Below are 8,507 nucleotides of genomic sequence, written 5' to 3'. Positions count from 1 at the left end.
GGGCAGAGATCAACCGGTAGTCTTTATTAGCAGAAGGCTATTACCACGGGAACAGAGGTGGAGTGCTATTGAGAGAGAAGCTTTTGCTGTGGTCTGGGCACTGAAGAAGCTAAGACCCTACCTGTTTAGGACTCACTTCCGGGTTCAGACAGACCACAGGCCCCTCAGATGGCTCATGCAGATGAGGGGTGAGAATCCAAAACTCTTGAGGTGGTCCATTTCCCTACAGGGGATAGACTTTATGGTGGAATATCGCCCAGGGGTTGACCACGCCAATGCTGATGGTCTCTCCAGGTACTTCCGCCTTAGCGATGAGAGCTCCCAGGAGGTCGGGTAGCTCTCCCCACTTTCAGCTGGGGGGGACACATGTTAGACCTGACAGCCTTAGGGTAGTCCCCCCTAACTTTTTGCCTGCCTCCCTCCACTTTTTGGACACTGTTTTTGCTGGTTTATAGACTCTGCGCACTTTACCCCTGCTAACCAGGGCTAAAGTGCATATGCTCTCTCCCCTAAAACATGGTAACCTGGAATCATACCTGATTGGACTATTAATCTACTTATAAGTCCCTAGTAAGGTGCACTCTATGTGCATAGGGCTGGTAGATTAAATGCTACTAGTGGGTCAGCAGCACTGGTTGTGCCACCCACTTAAGTAGCCCCTTCTCCTTGTTTCAGGCCTGCCATTGCAAGGCCTGTGTGTGCAGTTTCACTGCCACATCGACTTGGCATTTTAAAGTTCTTGCCAAGCCTAGAACTCCCCTTTTTCTACGTATAAGTCACCCTTAATGTGTGCCCTAGGTAACCCCTAGGGCAGGGTGCTGTGTAGGTAAAAGGCAGGACATGTACCTGTGTAGTTATATGTCCTGGTAGTGTAAAACTCCTAAATTCGTTTTTACACTACTGTGAGGCCTGCTCCCTTCATAGGCTAACATTGGGGCTGCCCTCATACACTGTTGAAGTGGCAGCTGCTGATCTGAAAGGAGCAGGAAGGTCATATTTAGTATGGCCAGAATGGTAATACAAAATCCTACTGACTGGTGAAGTCGGATTTAATATTACTATTCTAGAAATGCCACTTTTAGAAAGTGAGCATTTCTTTGTACTTAAATCCTTCTGTGCCTTACAATCCACGTCTGGCTGGGCTTGGTTGACAGCTCCTTGTGCATTCACTCAGACACACCCCAAACACAGGGTACTCAGCCTCACTTGCATACATCTGCATTTTGAATGGGTCTTCCTGGGCTGGGAGGGTGGAGGGCCTGCTCTCACACAAAGGACTGCCACACCCCCTACTGGGACCCTGGCAGAGAGGATTGAACTGAAAGGGGACCTGGTGCACTTCTTAGCCACTCTTTGAAGTCTCCCCCACTTCAAAGGCACATTTGGGTATAAAACAGGGCCTCTGCCCTACCTCATCAGACACTTGCTGGAGAAGAAACCAGAAACTACATCCTGCCAAGAAGAACTGCCTGGCTGCTCAAAGGACTCACCTGTCTGCTTTCTACAAAGGACTGCTGCCTTGCTGTTGCCCTGCTGCCTTGCTGAACTCTTGTCTGGCTGTGAAAGTGCTCTCCAAGGGCTTGGATAGAGCTTGCCTCCTGTTCCCTGAAGTCTCAGGACCAAAAAGACTTCTCTCTTTTACTTGGATGCTCCGTGCGCCGAAAATTTCGACGCACAGCTTGTTTCGCGGCGAGAAAAATGCCGCACACCGACGCTGATCGACGCGACGCTCTTGGGACGATCGAGGATCCGACGCACGGCCTCGCAAGGACAACGCCGCCCGACCTCTAGAGGAGAAATCGACGCGACGCCTGCCGTGAGATCGTAATTTCAACGCGCAGCCCCGCAGATCGAAGTCTAGAGGAGAAATCGACGCAACGCCTGCCGTGAGATCGTAAATTCGACGCGCAGCCCCGCAGATCGACGCGCAGCCGGAGAACAAGCAGGAAAATCCACGCACAGACCCGGGACATCTGGTAATCCCCGCGATCCACAGAAAGAGACTGTCCACGCGCCGGAAAACGACGCCCGACTTCCCCGCGTGGAAAATAACGACGCAAGTCCGTGTGTGCTGGGGAGAAATCGACGCACACACCCTTTTTCCACGCACCTCTTCTCTTGTGGCCCTCTAAGGAGATGTTTCCACTCCCAACCAGGTACTTGTGCTTGAAAGAGACTTTGTTTATATTCTAAAGACTTAAGACACTTTATATTACTTTTCAGTGATACTTCTACAAATTTCCCATTGCAACTTTGTTCTTTTTGACCTACAATTATCCTGATAAATATTATATATTTTTCTAAACACTGTGTGGTATATTTTTGTGGTGCTATATGGTGGTATTGTATGATTTATTGCACAAATACTTTACACATTGCCTTCTAAGTTAAGCCTGACTGCTCGTGCCAAGCTACCAGAGGGTGGGCACAGGATAATCTTGGATAGTGTGTGACTTACCCTGACTAGAGTGAGGGCTTTTGCTTGGACAGGGGGTAACCTGACTGCCAACCAAAAACCCCATTTCTAACAGTATTCATAAAGGGTTGTGGGAAATGTGGGTGTGTGTTTTATAGTGGTGTGGGTGTGGGGTATGGTGTGTGTATGGGTGTCAGGTGTATGTTGTTTGAATTGTCCAATGTGGTGTTATTTTGTTTGTGTGTGTCCATTTTTAGCGCGGCAGTATGTACCGCCAATGGTTTACCGCCATTAAATGTACTCCATGGTGATTCATGGGTCATAATGTAATGGGCATTATTCTGTTGGCGTAACGGTGTGGGTTTTTGATTCTGCCACTTTATCACTGACCTTTGGTGTGGCGGATATGTGTATGTGGCTGCATACTGATGGATTGGTGTATGTGTGTCATAATATGGTGAATGGATATCCGCCACGGCGGCGGTAAGTTGGCGGCAGTCAGCGTGGTGGTAAGTGTGATTTACCACCTGTTAGACTTTGCATCCTTGGCGTGGTCTCCCTTAACTTTTTGCCTCCGTTTCCCAGGTTGTTGTTGTATGCTGGACTTGGTTTTTTCTGTTTTTGTTATTCTGCTATCCAGTCCTAAAGTGCAAGTGCTCCTATACAAAATGTGTATGTAATTGGTTCATTCATGATTAGCATATTTGATTTACTGGTAAGTCCCTAGTATAGTGCACTAGGGATGCCCAGGACCTGTAAATCAAATGCTACTATTGGGCCTGCAGCACTGGTTGTGCCACTCACATTAGTAGCTCTGTAAACATGGCTCAGACCTGCCACTGCAGTGTCTGTGTGTGCAGATTTATACTGCCATTTCGACTTGGCAAGTGTACCCACTTGCCAAGCCTAAACCTTCCCTTTTCTTACATGTCAGACACCCCTAAGGTAGGCCCTAGGTACACCATGGACAGGGTGCAGTGTATGTTTAAGGTAGGACATATACTAATGTATCTTATATTTCCTAACAGTGAAATACTGCTAAATTCGGTTTTCACTGTTGCAAGGCCTATCCCTCTCATAGGTTAACATAGGGGCTACCTTTAAATATGATTAAAGTGTAGTTCCCTTTGGGAGTGGATATACATGTGGGGTTTGAGGTTTCTGAGCTCACAATTTAAAAATTCATCTTTTAGTAAAGTTGTCTTTAATATTGTGTGTTTGAAAATGCCACTTTTAGAAAGAGCATTTTCTTGCTTAAACCATTCTGTGCCTCTGCCTGTTTGTGGATTCCCTGTTCGGATCAGTTTGACAGTTGGGCTGGTTGCACCTCTCTCTAGACAGTGACACAAAGGGAGCTGGGGTGTAGCCTGCATATTCTGATGAGCCATCTGTGCTAGGAGGGAGAGGAGGAAGAGTCACTCACACCTGAAAGGGCTTGCCTATCCTCACACCATGCAGTCTCCAACCCCCTGGTGTGTGTCTGGGGCCTGGCCTGGGCAAGGCAGGATTTCACAAACAAGAGGGCAAAATGAGTATTAGAAGGGTACCCAAAACCACAGACTTTATATCACTTCTGGAAACCAAGAGGAACCTCTGTCTGGAGAAGAGCTGAAGAGCTGAGGAAGAAGAGCTGCCCTGCCTGTGACTGTGCTTTGTGGAGCTATCCTGCAGTTGCTGCTTCTGCCTGTGCAAGAGGACAAAGACTGGACTTTGTGCATTCCTGCTTGTGAAGAACTCTCCAAGGGCTTGAAATTGAGCTTGCCTCCTGTTGTTGAAGTCTCAGGGACAACAAAGACTTCTCTCTGCCAGCACCTGGAGCCTCTGCTGAGACTACTGCCCTGCGAAGTGGTGCTAGATCCAGTTCCTGGGGCCTTGAAAGGAGAAGCTGGCAGGCCAAGTTCGAGAAATCCATGCACAGACACCAAGATCCTGGGGGCCTACCAACAATCCCAGGACACAATGGGCCATATCCTTGACAACACGCAGCAGAACAAGTGGATGCAGGAGGGACACCATCAGGAGATCAGGGAGGACTTGCAGGCCCTCAACACCACCATGATCTCCATAGCAGGGGTGCTGGCAGACATGGCCAACATCATGAGGGAATCGACAGCACAGCAGCGGGTCTGTACCACTAGCCAGTCTATTGACCAGCCCCCCACTTCCACTGCAGCTAGTGGGCAGGAGGCCCCGGCACAGGACCCACAGGCCACCAGCACCCCTCCCCCTTCAGAAGGTGAATCACCCCATTAACGTTCCCTGTGACCCAGACAGAAGCCAGAGACACTTGCCAACCAAAGCCACCGCCAGGAAATGAGACTCTCCTGAATGACCCCCTTGTGTCCCACGTTGTCACCTTGTCCACTTTGAACTGCCTTTGCTCCCCTTCCTATGGCCACTTGGACCCTGGACCTGTGCTACAAACAGACTGGAACAATACCCTGGACTTTCCTCTACCATCACCCCATTCCATTGCACTTTTCCCTCAATTTCCCTCAGCACTACTATAAACACCCTTGAACACAACGTGAATGATAGTATTTTATGTGTTGAGAATGTGCATTTAGGGGAACAGTCACATCTAGTGCAAATGATCTGAATACTGTGATAGCATACAATTAATGACCTGTAAAAAGCTGTAGTAATCACATCAGGACACTGTTGTCATATCACCAACATCTGTAAAATGACAAGCCTTAGGTGACAGTAAGTTGAGATGCAAAGGAAGTGAATGCCATCATGCTACAGTCACACAGATTAAATCAATAGTCAGAGCAATGATCAGTTCCACTGTCTCACCTGTGTGTCAATGGAAGTATTGATGTGTAACTGATGTTCTGTTGTCCACATCCTCATCCTCTGCCTCCTCATCCTCACTGTCCTCAGGGTGCACTGCTGCCACAGGGTCATATCGAGTATCCTCCTCCTGCAGAAAAGGCACATGTCGTCTGAGGGCCAGGTTGTGCAACATGCAGCATGCCACTACTATCTGGCAAACCTTCCCGGGTGAGTAGCACACTCCGAGGAGCACACTCAGAGGAGTTGAAATGACTGGTGGATGGGGTCCTACCCCACTATTGATTGCTGTATGGGCCTTCAGACCAACAGGTGGGTACACCTTGGGCACAATGCATGTGGGAAGGATGCATGCAGATGTGTGTGCAAGCATCGTATCATTGGGGGAGAATGTCTGGTGGTAGTGTACATGGTTGGCGCCGGGCGATATATGTGACAATGGAGATGGAAACGGGTTTGGTGGGCCATATGTGTGACAGGCTGGATTGTATGTGTAATGGTGTCCTCCCATCTGTATCACCTCTGCAGGTCACCGCCCATGAAAAGAAGGGATTGTGGCTTGCCATCGCCAAGGACGTGCGGACCCTGAGGGGGGTCTACAGTACGCGGAGAACCCACTGTCGGAAAAGGTGAAAGGACCTGAGACGGTGGGCACAAAAGACCACGGAGGCCCAGCTGGGGATGGCCTCCCAATGAGGAAGGGGTGCCTGTCGGAACCTGACCGCCCTGATGGCCTGCGTACTGGTGATGGCCTACCCAGACGGGCGCTTGAGGGCATCACAGCAGGCTCAAGGGGGTGATTGCAGTGGGCTTTACTACAATAACTTGTAGGTGGCATGGGATCCGGGTGGTGGGTGGGAGTAAGTGGGTGTCCCTTAATGCCAGGTCAGACATTGCAGCTTGATCCAACTCAAGGGTAATGGGTATATAGCAAATCTAGGTAACCTAGCTAGGTTGCATTCCATGTCAGACAGGGCTTAGCGGGTCCCAGGAGGGCTGCAGTTGGCAGTGATTGGCCCTCATCTTGCTGTGGCATCTAGCCAATTGCCTAGTGCAATGCCTAGTGCTCCATCCTGATCCCTGTGTGTGATGGTACTGTGTATGCCAACTGTGGTATTGGTGCTGTAATTGACCCAGTGCTCCCTTTCTCTCCCTTCCCCCTTTCTCCTTCTGTCATCCTGTCCATGTGTGCATTAGCATCATTGGGCGCCGGAGCTGGGGCATCAGCAACAGAGGGAGCTGCATCCCACAGGACCCAGGAGGCAGAGTCCACCAATGCCGAGGGAACCAGTGTGACAGAGGGTGAGGGGAGCACCACGGCAGAGACAGGCGATGACAACACTGATTCAAATACCTCCTCTGATGGAAGCTCCATGGTGGTGGTGACCAACCCAGCTGCAGATACAGCTGCCACCCTCCATACCAGCACTGCCCTCCCAGTAGCCCCTCAGCGAGTTGCCCATGCCCGCTCACCCAGGGTGGGCATCTCCTTCCCCCCAGGCACCTCAGGCCCTGCCCCAGTGACCCCTGCTGCCCTGACTGAGGAGGCTATTGACATTCTGAGATCCATTTCTGTAGGGCAGTCAACCATTGTGAATGCCATCCAGGGGCTGGCATCCCAGATGCAGCAATGCAATACATTCCTGGAGGGCATCCACAGTAGATTGGTGGCCCAACAGAGATTGATTCAGGCTCTGGCCTCCTCTCTGAGGCAGCCATTGTCCCTGCTCCTACGTCCCCTCTCCAACTACCACTTCCCAGTCCCAGTCTGCTCAACCCCAGCCCATCCCATGCACACATACAGACGAGCATGCACACAAGACATCACACAAGAGTGGCACAGTCAAACACAGGCACTACACTTCAGTCCACAACATGTAAACACCAGACAGATGCACACACAACCACAGCCACTGCCTCTGCTGTCTCCCCCTTCTCCTCCTCCACCTCCCTCACAGTCACGTCCACACTCACACCTGCATGCACTGCATCAACATCCACCACCAGCATCACCACACCAAGCAGCACACACACCTCACTTGCAGACACCTCCACAACATCCATCCATGGGTTCCCTGTGGCCTCTCCCACCCCGTCTGTCCCCCCATCCTAAAGGACACAAACACAGGCACTCAGACACCCAACAGCTATCCACCTCACATCAGCACACTGCCCATGCACCTGCACCCGAGTCCAGCAGATGTACTCCTCAAACAACCACTCCCTCAACCTCCACTCCCATCCCTCCTCCCTCATCCCACCCCACTGTACCTAAGACGTTTTTCCTTTGCCCAACTTGACCTTTTCCCTCACCCCTCCCCTCTTCCTGCCCATAAGAGCAGGGTCCCAACGACCCAGCCCAGCACCCCAGACAAACAGTCCACGGGGACAGTGGAGGCACCTCCTAGTTGTGGAGGCAAGACAGTGAAGGATCTCACTCCACCAGCCAGGAAGGGGATGGACCCACTCCACCAGCCAGGAAGGGGATGGATCCTACTCCACCAGCCAGGAAGGGGAAGGATCCCACTCTACCAGCCAGGAAGGGGATGGATCCCACTCCACCAGCCAGGAAGGGGAAGAAGCCCCCACCTCCTGCCATGAAAGGGAAGAAGCCCTCACCTCCAGCTGAGACACAGCAGCCCTAGACTCGAACAGAGGCTGCCCAGGAGGCCCCTTCCCCTGCTGAGACACAGCAGCCCTCACCTCCTGCAGAGGCTGGCAGGGTACCACCACCACCATCAGTGGGCACAGGGCAATCATCCCCTGCTGAGACACATTAGCCCTTGCCTCCAGCAGAGGCTGCCCAGGAAGCACCTTCCCCAGCTGAGACACAGCAGCCCTCACCTCCTGCATAGGCTGCCCAGGAGGCACCTTCCCCAGCTTAAACACATCAGCCCTCACCTCCTGCAGAGGCTTGCAGGGTACCACCACCACCATCAGTGGGCACAGGGCAATCATCCCCTGCTGAGACACATTAGCCCTTGCCTCCAGCAGAGGCTGCCCAGGAAGCACCTTCCCCAGCTGAGACACAGCAGCCCTCACCTCCTGCATAGGCTGCCCAGGAGGCACCTTCCCCAGCTGAGACACTGCAGCCCTCACCTCCAGCAGAGGCTGGCAGGGTACCAACACCACCATCACCACCAGGGGTCACGGAGCCCTCACCTTCAGCTGAGACAATGCAGCCCTCACCTCCAGCAGAGGGCATGAAGGCCACCCTCCATGGACTGCTGTACAAGGAGCCCCCTCCAAAACCAGTGGGTAAGTACCCCACTTGAGAAACTGTGACCTTGCACTC

Source organism: Pleurodeles waltl, chromosome 1_2 (assembly GCF_031143425.1).
Source record: "Pleurodeles waltl isolate 20211129_DDA chromosome 1_2, aPleWal1.hap1.20221129, whole genome shotgun sequence".
Lineage (NCBI taxonomy): Eukaryota > Metazoa > Chordata > Amphibia > Caudata > Salamandridae > Pleurodeles > Pleurodeles waltl.
The sequence above is the reverse complement of the archived record's forward strand: the minus strand, read 5'-3'. Positions refer to the sequence as shown.